This window comes from Sminthopsis crassicaudata, chromosome 4, assembly GCF_048593235.1.
Source record: "Sminthopsis crassicaudata isolate SCR6 chromosome 4, ASM4859323v1, whole genome shotgun sequence".
Classification (NCBI taxonomy): Eukaryota; Metazoa; Chordata; class Mammalia; order Dasyuromorphia; family Dasyuridae; genus Sminthopsis; species Sminthopsis crassicaudata.
The window spans coordinates 62,876,198-62,890,455 of record NC_133620.1 but is presented as its reverse complement, the minus strand read 5'-3'; the positions used below and the strand labels follow the sequence as shown (position 1 = coordinate 62,890,455).

The 14,258-nt window shown below is 36.4% G+C and overlaps 1 long non-coding RNA gene across 2 annotated transcripts in view; it reads right to left on the bottom strand.

The window, feature by feature from the left end:
* Positions 1 to 14,258, bottom strand: part of LOC141565418 (uncharacterized) — a 135,352-nt gene that overhangs the window by 35,311 nt on the left and 85,783 nt on the right. The window contains exons 2-3 of one of the 2 annotated variants that reach the window (XR_012489018.1): positions 6,711 to 6,859; positions 2,722 to 2,764 (exon numbers count right to left, since the gene is read on the bottom strand). This is a non-coding gene — a long non-coding RNA (uncharacterized LOC141565418). The remainder of the gene's footprint in view (positions 1 to 2,721; positions 2,765 to 6,710; positions 6,860 to 14,258) is intronic. The other variant, XR_012489019.1, reaches the window with a different exon arrangement.

Here is a 14,258-nt window from a genome sequence, read left to right as displayed (position 1 = left end):
AGCCCAAAGTTAGCATTAATTTCTGATAAAAATTCTAGAGTTGTTTTTTTTAATAAAAATGGTTAATATATATATAGAAAAGGAAGCAGGAATCACAAAGGGCTGAAAAAGGGCTTCACCAAGAATATATCACAACAAAGTAACCATGGCATTTGGCAGAAGGGAGCAGAAATATAGAAAAATTGAGGGCCTGGTAGAGCTGAGCGAGATTGATTAGGTAATGCTTATCTAGATTTTTAGCAAAATAACTGATAACATTTCTCATATTATTATTGCAGAAAAGATGAGATGCATCATACAGAATAATATGGTTAGGTAGGTTCAGAACTAGTTGGATGACTATACCCAAAAGTAGATTTTAAACCATGATGTCCCCTTGGAATGGATATCCATTAGGCGATCAGTTTGGTTAATTGGATGTCCATTTGTGTTCCCTAGAAATCGCTGCTTGACCTTGTACTATTTAACATTTAAATCAACGACTTGAATAAAAGCATACTTAGCAAATTTGAATAACATATGAAATTCATATGGATAGTGAATAAATGGGATTAAAGAGGAAGATTTCAAAAATATCTCAGGCCAAAACATAACAGGCCTGGAGTCAGGAAGCCATGTGACCCTAGAAAAGTCAATTAATCCTGTTTGCCTCAGTTTCCTCATCTGTAAAATGAGCTGGAGAAGGAAACAGCAAACCACTCTGGTATCTTTGCCAAGAAAACCCCCCATATGGGGTTCAGAAAGAGTTGGACATGGCTGTAGAGGACAGAATGAAAAAGATAAATGCAAAGTCTTACTCGAGTTTAAAATGTTAAGTTCATAAATACAAAATGAAAGAAGTGTGACTCTAGGGAAATATTTTCTGAAACAATCAGCAGGATGATTTTAGAGAGGCTTGGAGAGACTTATATGAACTGATGCTAAGTAAAGTGAGCAGAACCAGGAGATCATTGTACACAGCAACAAGACTATACAATGATCAATTCTGATGGACGCGGCTCTCTTCAACAATGAGATGATTCAAACAAGTTCCAATAATCTTGTGATGAAGAGAACCAGTTATACCCAGAGAGAGACCTGTGGGAACTGAATGTGGATCATAACATAACATTCTCACTCTTTCTGTTGTTGTTCACTTGCATTTTGTTTTCTCATTCATTTTCTTTCCTTTTTTATCTGATTTTTTTATGCAGCAAGATAATTGTATAAATATGTTTACATATATTGGATTGCTTTCCATCTAAGGAAGGGGTGGGAGGGGAAGGAAGGGAAAATTTGGAACACAAGGATATGCAAGGATTAATGTTAAAAAATTATCTGTCCATATATTTTGGAAATAAAAAGTTTTGATAAAAAAGAGAAATATTTTCTGAAAAAATAAAGATCTTAGAATATTAGTGAAATTGTAGACTTAATTTGTTTTGTTTTTAGAGAAGCTAAAAAATATAAATTTTATTATGTTTAAGCACAGGTTTAGGCTTCAGGAAAAAAAAATCATAAAAAAACCTAAACTAAGATTCTAACAAGACTTCTTTAGAGAGAAAATTATATCAGAATGAAAGAAATAATTATTTTACATATTGAAATCTTGTACATTCTTTTAGACTATAAAAGTTAAAGCCATTCATAATCCCATGCTTCCTTCAAAGGCTTAATTTGAATCAACAGTTGTGATATGACTACTCCAAAATACTAATTAAATCTTTAGTTGAATTGATAAGCCTAGAGTATATCAATAAGGATATGACAATCTACTTCAATTGTCCCATGGTTACACCATTTTTATCTGCAGTGTTATATTCAGTTCTAGGTGCCAACCTAGGAAAAACATGGAAAAATTAGAAAATTTTCAACTCAAAGTGACCGGGTAGTGCAGGACCTATAAGAGTTCTTGACATAAAGAACTAGTTGAAGAAACTGGGAGTGTGTAGGCTAAATAATAATAATAAAAATAATTACAACGAACATTTTTACATAACATTTATTATAATAGCAAACGCCTTCTCACTTAATCCTAATAAAGATTTGAGAAGATACTATTATTATCCCCATTTTACAGATAAAGAAACTGAAGCAAACATTAAGTGACTTGACCAATTAGTAAGTGTCTGAGTCTGGATTTTAACTTAGGTTTTCTTGACTCCAGGCATGGTCCTTTATCAACTGTACCAACAGTCATAGAGAGGAAAATAGAGCTCTATTCATGTATGGGAAAGGTTGTCATGTGAAAAAGATTTCAGATGTTCTGATTGGCCCAAAAACAAAAGACTGGAAATAACAGGAAGAAGAGGCAATAAAGCAAATTTAGGTTTAATATAAAGAAATACTTCTTAAGAACTAGATCAATTGAAAAGTGTAATGAGCTACCTTGAGAGGTAATGTGCTTGCCCTCATTGGAAGGCTCCAAACAGAGAGGCTAGATGAGTCCTTTGTGGGCTTCTTTAGTGAGTATGGATTGAACTGGATGACCATGAAGGTGCTTTTCAAGTCTGAAAGTCTATGAATCATGCATTGACCTCAATCTTCTTCTACTGCTCTTATTCCCCGGACTGGCTTCCTTTCTCACCATAACTTTAATCTCTGCTCATGCACTGATATATTAATATACTTTTTAATCTCTTTTTTCTAAGATAGTGGCCTTTCTCTGACCTTATTCCTTAGTCTGTCTTTTCTTATTACTCTCCTGTGGTAACTAATTTCAACTATCATTATTTTACTTACATGCTTATCTAATTTGTCCACCTTTCATTCCCATGCAGTAATCCTGTAACAAAAGATATTATGTAATTATAATTATGTAATTATAGTTTGGTTTTCAAATTCACTTCTATTTTGGCTATTATTGTTAGATTGTTTTAATTATATAGCTTTGTGGATCTCTGTATTCTATTTAACACCATTTGATCTGTTTTATTCAGGACCAGTCCTGGATAAAACTATGGAATAGCAAAGATTGACTTCTATGCTCCCCTCCTCCCATCCTGAGGCTTTCTCTCACCTCAATGTCCATCTATCTTTATAGGAAATATCCTTATTACAGGGCCTGGAATCAGGAAGGACTGAGTTCAAATTCAGCCTCAGATACTTAACTGGCTATATGATCCTGGGTAACCCACTTTTACTTCTCTTTTCAGCAGTTTTCTCAGCTATAAAATGGGGATAATAATAGCACCAACCTCCCAGAGTTGTTGTGAATATCAAATTGGATATTCGCCAAACACTTAGCAGTGTTTGATATATAGTAGATGCTTTAAAATGTTCCTTTTCTTCCTTTGTTTATTCCTGCAGGAAGGACTGCCCTGCTCTCATAAAAGGCGTCTCTCCCAGAGACATAATATTGGTCACATGTTCTATATATTCTACTCCATATTCCTGTCTATTGGACGTATTATTGTTATGTCCTTGACTCATTGTTATTATTCAGTTGTTCATTCATGTTCAATTGTTTGTGACCACATACCCTGTCCACTGGGTTTTCTTGGCAAAGATACTGGAGTAGTTTGTCATTTTCTTCACTAGTGGATTAAAGCAAACAGAGATTCAGGGGCTTTCCCAAAGTCACACAGCTAATAAACATCTGATAACAAATCTGAATTCAGGTCTTCCTGATCACAGACTCAGCATTCTATTCATTGAACCATCTAGCTGCCTCTTAGCTTTAATTCCTTTCTTTTTTGTAAAGTGAGGAGATTAACTCTACTTAGCCCCACAAATCAGCAAAGTGAAGCACAAATATCATTTTAGAACTTGGAAAGGCAAAAGTGAAATAGAATTATAAGGTTGGAGAAGCCCATATTAAAAGCAAGAGTGGCTGTAATCCAGGAGCTCCTAATTCCGAGTCCATAAACTTGGTATGTGTTTGAATATATATACTCACACATGCATATTTGTATTTATGTATAAATATATACCTATACAAACACATTCATAAATGTACCCATGCATATGTGCATATGTGTCATTATAGAAGATATCTATTTTAGAAAATATATTTCACTGTTTGTTTTCCTTTATGTTTTTTATTATTATTTACAGTTCCAGTCTCTCTGTATTTATTAATTAACTGCTATGGTAGAACAACGTCATATACAACTCTGCCTCAGTTAAATCCAATTTATGCATGAATCAAAAGATATCACCCATTCCATTTTACTATTTTTAACCTATCTCAAGTCCAGTGACATCAGGCAAGGGACAAAACAGCAGATGGGAGCTGTTCACAGGCAGTTCCAGCCATAGGGTTGCCTTCTCTCTGAAAGAGTGGTAGAATTTGGCAGCCCCTTTGGTGTCTGATCAGCCTTTTAAAGATCACATTGCATACCTCCTGATATGAGGAAGGGGCTACAAAAAGTACCCTAACAATTGTTTTCTTTCCCAACCCTGACCTGATTATCACAGCAGACAGGGATCCCTCCCTGTGGTTAAAACACAACAACAACAACAACAAAATGTACAAAAACTTCTGCAAAGATGATTCTACTCATCATCAATACATGGAATATGCACAGATTTAGAGGCGACACACAATCCAGTAGACCTGAAAGACAACAGCTCTTGTTGCAAGAGAACTCAGCAGGTATCACGTCCAAACAGCAGCCCAGAGTGGAACAAGGCTAGCAAATGAAGGCCAGCTTACTGAAGTTGGGACAGGATACACATTTTTCTGGAATGGCCATATCTACAGGAACGCTGTGAAGCTGCTGTAGGTTTAGCAATCAAAACTAATCAAATCAGAAAGCTTGTATGCCTACCAAAAAGAGTGAATGGCAAACTCATGACAAAGTAATTGCCACTTGCAGGAAAACACCACACCATCATTAATATTTTTGCTCCTAGCCTGATGAATCCTGATGAGAGCAAAGAAAAATTTTATGAAGATCTGAGACCCTATCATCAATGTGCCAAAGGGGGACAAGCTTACAAACTTAGATAACTTTAATGCTAGAATAGGGCCAAACTACCAGATGTGGCAGGGACTCCTTGTTGAAGAATGGAACTGGAAACAGCAACAGCAATGGCCACTTACTACTAAAGACTTGTACATCTCATGATCTTCTCATCACCGACACTGTTTCCCATTTAACTAAATGAAATAAAACTTTACAGATGCAGATAGAGGGAAGAAGGGGAAATTTTACTACAGGGGGTTATGCATGGGTCAATGTTGGAAAAATTACCCATGCATATGCTTTGTGAATAAAAAGTTTTAATAAAAAAATAAATAACCAAATAAAAATAAAATGATTATTTAATTCAAACACAAAAAAATTTAGAGACAAAATTTATGCTTTTGAGGGAAAGAATTGGTGTCAGAACAGTAAATAAATGAAAAAAATAATAATAAAAAGAAAATAGAGTACAATCAAAACTGAGAGAGTTGCAGAATTCTTGACTCAGTAAGAAGGCAGAAGAAATACAGTGAGAGTAATAATCCAAACTCATGTATGGAGCCACAATAAGTAGTGATAAGAAAATGATCCTGGAAAGATGTATTGAACATTATCATAGAGTTCTCAAAAGACCATCATTGGTCAATGCTAAAGTCATTGACTCTTTATCTCAGTTTGAAATCTATCCCTCTTCAGACAAATTTCCAACTGATGAAGAGATTTTTGAATCCCATTGGGCTTCTCTCCTGTGGCAAAACAGCTGGGACTCATTCTGTTCCAGGTGAGATTTACAAGGTGGGGTGTCCATTGTTCAAACAAAAGCAGACTGAAATTTTCTGGGTTATATCACAAGAGGAGATCATCCCTTAGGAGTTCAAGGAGGCTTCCATTGTCCCTCTCTATAAAGATAAAGCAAATAGAATTTTCTGTGAAAGTTTAACAGTATTGTGTGTCAGTTTCATTACAGTGTGCTTCCCTAAATTCTAAATAATGGATAAGGTTCTTTCCCAGTAACCAACGAAGCAAAACAAGACTGTGTGCTTGCTCCCATGATTTTTAGCATGATGTTTTCAGCCATATTGTCAAGCACCTTCAAAAATAAGGATAAACATGGTATCAAGGTCAGCTACCATCTGATGGTAAATTCTTCAGCTTAATTATCTACAAGCCAAGACCAAAGTGGAGGGAGTGTTGGTTCATGATTCTTTGTTTGCAGATGATTGTGAGCTCAATGCAGCCTCCAAAACTGAGATGCAACAAAGTATGAATCAATCCTCTGTGCGAGTTTTGGCCTAATAGTTAATACCAAGAAAACATAACTACTCCTTCAGCCAACACCACACCATCTATATGCAGAAGCATTGATTACAGTAAATGAGGAAGTTTTGAATGCTATGGATAAGCTCACTTACATTGGTAGTATAATTTCCAGGGATGTCCACATTGATAATAAGGTTGATACATGCATTTGTCAGAGCTAGAATTTGAGAGGCTCCGAAAGAAAGTGTGGGAAAAAAGAGATATTAGATCGCATACCAAGCTGAAGGTCTAGAGCAATTTTCCTGACCTCATTGTTGTATGTTTGTACAATTTACCAGCACCATGCCAAAAAACTGAATCACTGCCATTTGAATTATTTCAGGAAAATTCTGAAGGCAGGATAAGATAGCAGACTCTGAGGTACTTTCTCTAAACTGTCAAGGATTCAAACTGTACTGCAGAGAGTGTAACTCCAATGGACTGGCCATATTGTTTGAATGCCAAACTTATATTTGCCTAAAAGACTCTTCTATGGAGAAGTCACATAGAAAAAGTACTCACGTGGCAGTCAGAAAAACTGATACAAGAACAGTCTTAAAATCCCTCTTAAGAACTCTGGAATTGATTGCACGACATGGGAGACTCTAGTACAGGATCATCCAGCATGGCATTCTTTTGGGTGATCCATGAGCTTAGCAGAATTGAAGTAGCTGAAAAGGAGCATGAGATGAGCAAATTTAGAAAACACCCAAAATATGGACTTTTTGTGCCTGGCCTGAGCTTGTATTGGTCTAATTAGCCATAGTTGGACACACACAAGTACTCTGACTCTAATACAAAGATGTCATTTTGTTCCTCTTTGAGGATGAAGGACAACAACCAAATCAACCAAACAGTTACATATAAAGAAATACACTAAAGATACAAAGAGAAAAAAAAAAGAACAATGCTTCCCTTCATATACCCTGTTCAGATACAACACATGGATGGATAGAATATTTATGAAAATTTGAGGTAGAGAAAGAGATCCCTTAGAAGCGGGGCAATTAATAAAAGCTTCTCTTAGGATATGGCAGATGAGTTGAGCCTTGAAGAAAATTGTAGGCTTAAAGAAGAAACAAGTAGGGATTGCATTTGAGGGCTGAAGGTCTGCTTGTACAAAAGCATGGAGGCCCAAAGTTGCATGTGCCTATTTTTGAGAATAAGACTATGAAGGAAAAAAAAGCCCTGTTGGTTCCCCTTACCCCAAATAAATTATCCCCAATAATATAATACTCCCCACCTACTTCTTAGTTCTCTCTAGGCAACATACCTTAGTAATCCTCCGAAATGTGCAAATATTCCTTTTTCATACTACCCCAAGAAGCCAGTAGATCACCCAATAGTTGTAAATTAGGAAATTTACTTTTGTACGTCCCATAATGAAGATTCAGGAGTAAATAAGGGAGGTTTGGGGAAAATGGTGGGATTCAGTCTTGGGCTGATTTGAGTCACACAATGGTCCTCAGAAAAGACCTGTTAATTTACCAGGAGAACCTAAGGATTTAAATTACAAAGAGAGACTGTCTCCCCAGGCCCACAACTAATCTGAAAAGCACTGATCATGATTTATGTTGTTACTCCTGGTGCCAAGAGGAATACAGCAGGGCACTTATTCACACAATGTACTGTTGATCTTCTACTCACACACTGTCCTTTCTGGTTTGGAGAGTTTTCTCAATGAGCAGACTGTGCTTAAATTTCCTTGATGGTAAACAGAAACTTATCCCTTAGCCCCTGAGCTTTGCAAAGGGTTTCAAGAACATTCAATGGAAGGTGAACAATTTACATGACAAACACAATAATATGAAAAAACAACACTTCAGACTTTGGAACTCTGATCTATATAATTAATTGTGACTTCAGAGAACTTCTTGTAAAATGTGCCATGTGCTTTCCAGCAGAGTTGAAGGATCACAGATGCAGAATAAGATGTACATTTTTAGGCATGAGCAATATATTGATTTATTTTGGATGATTGCTTTGTTATAGAGGCAAGGTTGGATTGAATTTGGTTTGGTTTGATTTGGGGCATTACTGGGGAAGAGATATTCACTGGGAAGCAACAGTGCCATCCTCCATGTCCAGAATGCACTCCTTAGGAGGAAGGAAGAAAGGAAGGAAGGAAGGAAGGAAGGAAGGAAGGAAGGAAGGAAGGAAGGAAGGAAGGAAGGAAGGAAGGAAGGAAGGAAGGAAGGAAGGAAGGAAGGAAGGAAGGAAGGAAGGAAGGCTCTGAGGATCAATTTCTTCACTTGTAAAAAGGGACTAATGAAATAATATTACCCTTCTTAGAGGCTTGATATGAGTAAAGCAAAGTCTACAGATGAGTTTTTATGATTCAAGAAGTTGAGAGATCTCTCCCCACTATGATATTGATCTCTATAATCTGCCACTGGTGCCTGCATTTTCACTTTTAAAACTCCTCTTTGAAGCCTTGATACCCACAACCACCCAGGGAGAGATTATTGGGGAACTATTACAATTCTCATGTTATAAATAGTAACAGAGGCTCAGTGGAGTGAAGAAATTTACTCAGGGTTATTGAGCAGTTTCCTAGGTTAGAGCAGAGGAAAAGGAAAAGGCAGAGTACTAAAGGAAAGGGAAATGAAACAAGTTTTGAAAGGGGTAAGGCTCTGTTCTTGACTCGCTGGGGGGCTTTGAGAAAATCACCCAACTGCTTTGCATCTCAGTTTCATCACTTATAAGATAAAGAAGTAAGACTAGATGATTTACAAAATCTTTTAAAACTAAAATTCAATGCTGAATAAATCATGGAAGTTATTGATCATGGGGCTATAAATGGAACATAGGCTGTGTCTAGGAGGCAAAGCCTGGTAGGGAGGGCACCATAGTAGTGACCCTAAGCAGCTTGGGGACAAGATGTGGGTATTAGGTACCAGGTGCCTAGTGTGGAATGAAGGTAAAAGGATATCAGGATGCTGAAAAAGGATGTATAAACTAATATTCAGGTACTTAGCAGAATGCCTAGCGTGTAGTAGACAGTTAATAAATGTTGACTGATTGAATTGTATGCAGTACAGAAGTTAAACTTTGCTTTCTCTGCTTTAACAAGGACAGATCCTGCTCTAAATTAAATTAATTTCATGTATACACAGGATCACAAGAGAGGACTTTGGGTCCCATGAGAATGATGGGTGGCAGTTATAGATTCTGAATACTAAGGGGCTTGACAGATATCCATCTTTCAATCCTTGCCTTCAGCTTTCCTTTGGTTTTCTCAGCTCTGGGAATTTTTACTCCTTGGTGATAAAATAAAATGTAAGTTCTCAGAGAGCTGGGACTATGTCATTTTTTTCTTTGTATAGTCAGGGCCTATCATAACATGAGATACATATGAGGCACTTAATAAATGCTTATTGATGGATCAGTCAATTAATAAACCATTGCCACATAGCTATAGTGAATTGATAAGAAAAGAGACAGGGAAACAAAGAAAAGAAAAACAAATCAGGAAACATCCTCTATGTTTGCCAAAAATGACTTGAGAATTGACAGAGCAGTCTATTTAGGTACATGCTAATAACCCGAAAACCTTTCTTAAATCATAATCTTGTTTCACTATTTCCCACATTCCTATGTAGTCCTTGGGGAAATCTTCCTACTGTCTTAACAACAGAGTAACAATAGAGTTTGGGAATTACAACCATGCAGAAAAAATGTGATGGAGACCCTTGGGGTAAGAGCCAAAGACAGGATGCTTTCAGAGGAATTTGAAAGTCTTCAATCACATTTCAACTACTGGTTCTAAATCACCATATCCAATCTATACACTCAATTCTGTTAATTTCTTTACAGAACTTCTCTACTTCTTCATCTTTGGTCAGAGATATTGGTGTCTGAGCTGTAATTATTTTCTTGATTTCTTAGATTCATGACTACTCTAAAATAAGATAATTAAGCATGTCATGAAAGAATGTTTCTTGTTACCTTCAGCATAGGCTGAAACCAAACCCACTAATTCTTTTTTTCTTTTCTCTGAAGATAATCTTTCTGCCTTTCTTGAATAGCTATACTATTTTTAAGTATTCAGACTTCATTTATAACAAGAATATCAATATAGTTGTGGTTCATTTTCTCCAGTATTGTATCATCTCACCGGGTTATTAAACAATGATCAAGGATTAATCAAATTAATGTTTGCTGATGGCCTAGGAACTGGGTGATTCTTAGCACTCTCTTCCATGTTTTCTGTCGCTCTTAGAATAGAAACAGAAGGAGAACAAATAAGACCAAGCATTATTTTGTGCTATAACCCAATTTGGGGGAATACATAGCTCCAACCCCCCTCCCAAACCAACAATGGATGGCCAACTTTCTAATGATCATTTTCTTTCTATTAAATTATTCAATATCTCCTCATACTGCTTTCTTTTTTCTCCAGGGAGCACCAAAGACTAGGGAATAAGAGAACAAATATGCTAACCTGGGCTGAAGTGTGAGGAAGTATAATAGTGTGCTGTAGAAAAACCTGCATTCACATCATGTCTTTGACAATTATCTGAAACTCAGTTTCTTCATCTGCAAGATAAAGTCATTGGATTAAATGACTTCCAAGATCCCTTCTAATTCTAATCAATTATCCCATGATCCTTTAGTGGATAAGTGACAGGGAAAACACAGATACTATTGGTTTTTCAAGTCTAAGCACAGAGAGAGGCAGAGCAGGGAAGATGGATATGATGATAGAGAACTTGTTCTGATCCCACCGCTTGTGATAAGCTATATGAACTAGAAGTAACTCAAGACAAGAGAGGTTTGTAAGGTATTGATAAACATGAGATGCTAAAGATGCATCCAGAGGATTGGATAGTGAAAAAAATGGCTAAAGAATCAGCATCCGAATCCAGATTGTCAGTGGCCATTGACGAGGAAGACCTAAGATAGGGAAGCGGTTCCAAATCACATTCATTCAAGAGATTGAACATTATCCCTCCCGGATTCTATGAGTGGAACATTTCTTAGGAAGATGTACTTGTTCCCAGTGTGATAGAAAGGTAGGGGTCTGTCTTGATGCCTGAAATGAGTGAATCTTCTCCTGAATTAGAGGCCTGCCTATAGATTGACTACTGTCAATTGTGTGGTTAATTCCATTTAACTATGTTCACATTATCAAGGTTCGAGAAGATATACAGCAAAACAGGGAGGAAGAGAGGGTTTTACTTGTGAGGAGACTTCAGTTAAGATCAAGCAACAAAGATGCAGAGTAAATTGAACTGTGCACAAAGCAATAGCAATATTGTAAGATGATCTGCTATGATCATCCAGTAGATACAAAGTCATTTCTTAGATGGGTAGTAAGAGTAGTGGTTATAAAATATTTTCACCATAAAGCTAGCAACTCATTCTCCAACAAATACAAATGTACTTGGGAAGAATGAGGTCAAACTTACAATGTACAATGTAAGTACAATGTCAGTGAATTATACATAAAATGGATAATGTGTAGCAAAGACAATGTACAACTCATATTTCAGGGCACTTCATGTTTTATACTTCAGGTACTTTCTTCAAAAAACACTTATACTGGTTTCCCTAAGTTTGTATTCCTCCACAGCCCAACTTTCATTTTTAAGGAGTTAAATTCCTTGAAACTACTTTATCTTTTGGGTAACTGACTTTCTAAATAAGTTTCTTTCCAGAATGTGTATCTCTGGTCCTCTGTATTCAGTTTCTCCTACTAGTCCAAGAACTACCTTTTCAGTGCTATGGAGTTGACGTTGGAGTAAGGAGAAGGAAATCCCTGCTAAGCCTTCCTCCCAAAGTCCTCTCCACAGGCAGTTGCTCAGGGTATAACTATTTAAAGTCCCTAGAGGTATGCCTAATTGCTTTTCTCAGCCAATTGTAATAGTCCCCTTCTTGATTCAATCAAAGAGGACTTTGCACCTCATAAAGACATCAGGGTAGAGATGCATCTTTTACAGTTAGTTTAACACCTCATTAACACCCTATGATTAAATTCTGGGCTTTCAATGACTATTTCACTGAAGTGGGGAGGAGAATTCTCTCTCTTACTCACACAAATCTCAAAGTGCATCATAGGATCATAGCTACAGAACTGGAATGAACCTTAGGTTGGGTCTAAACTTCTCACTTGACATAAGAGAAGACTGATATCCTTGAGATGAAGTAAGTTGTTCAAAGTTAAAGAGATAATAAGCAGAAGAACTAGAATATGAATTCAAGTCCCATAATTCCAAGTTCATCAGTTTAAATTCAGTGCTCTAGGCTTTGTGCCACACTGCCTAATTTTGAATGGGTCTTTTCTCACTTACAAAGAAGCAGGAATATCAAGTAGAGAAGTGGTTCTGAGGGAACTACAAAATGTTCTGCAGCATTCCTGATTTTCCTATGCCTTTGAGTGGAATGCACAAGCACCAGGCTGAGCATAAGACTTCCCAGCACCTGGACATTATTGTGAGCAGACTCAGGCTAGTGGCCAGTAGAGCTCCCTAATACTAATAGTCACATGAAACCTTGTGGATCTGTATCCAAAGGATCCCAATTCTGCAGTTGGCAGACCTTGCATTCCCTGAACACAGTCTTCAAGAAACAGGGTTGATAAGGCATATGAATAGGGCTACGCTATAGAAAAATTATTTCATACGGCTAAAACTGTTGAAGTAGAAAATTTGAGAAATAATCAATATATTTGAAATGCAGGCCATACACTTTCACCTTCTATTTCTTTAGGAAGTAAAGTTACCTTATCTTATTTTTCTACATTTCATCTATACACAGGAGATTTTCTCAAGGATTGTCTTTCATATACAGAGAAGACCCATCCACTACCAATTAGAACACTCGTGTTTGTCTTGAGATTTTCTTTCTAATTTTTATCAACATTTTTAATCTTAAGCTTTTTGTTACCAGTATGGAGCTGTGAACTGACTGGACAGGATTAATGAGTGAAATCTATAGTTACAGACTGGAGGAAAGAATATATGATATAGAAGGGAAATCCCTGGATTGAAACACTTAAGACTCTGTGTCCTTGGGCCTCAGTTTCCATATCTATAAAACTAGATTGGGGAGTATAGGACAGGCTATTAGTCATATTCCTGTACAGCTTAGACCTATGACTCTATGAAAGGAAAATGGGAATCAAACCTGTAATTTTGCACTCAGTATGTTCTAACTGACTGAGCAACTCTTCTATCCCCCTTCAGTAAATATATATGATATGATTGGTTCCTTCATCTTCAATTTCTCTCTTCTCGCATCCATCTATATGCCACTTCAATTTTTCTTCCTAAAATGTCAATGTCATCTTGTTTCTTTTTTCACTCACAAAGTTCCCATGACTATATATTTTTCTTTGGCATCCCTAATAGTATCATACATACAAATGGTATTCAACAAAATTTTCTCAATGACTCAATCAACATATTATACATATGAGTTGTTCCAAGAAGTAAAAGATCCCTTACAACAAGGGTAGTCAGGAAAGATTTTCAATAGGATGAGATTATCTATATTTGGGAATAAAGTGTGTGCATCATTTGGACTAAAATGTAATGTTGGTATCATAGAGACATGGGAGATAAGGCTAAATAAGTAATTTGAGACAGATGAAAACAGGTCTAAGTGATGAATTTGGGCTTTATTTTATTGAGAAAGGAAAACTACTGAGGATGAACCAAGGAATGATTGATGAAATCATTCAATAGCAGCATTAATCAGACGTAGTATATAGGATAGTTAGAGTGAGAAGAAAATCAAAGCATGGAGATGATTTCATTCATTTACTCAATAAGTATTCATTATACATATACTAAGTACAAGATAATTTATGAGGCACTAGAGATACAGAGAAACAAAAGTATTCCTTGCCTCCAAGGAGCATACACTGACTAACATTATAGTAGCCTAACATTGAGATGATAAGAGTTTGAACTAGTCATGTCAGGGAAATATAAGCATTATAATAATTAGAGCTTCGAGAGATCTTCCATATCATTTACCACAATTTGATCATTTTATAGATGAAACTGAGACTTGCATTTTTAAAATATATAGAGAACTGAATCAAATTTATAGGAATACAAGTTA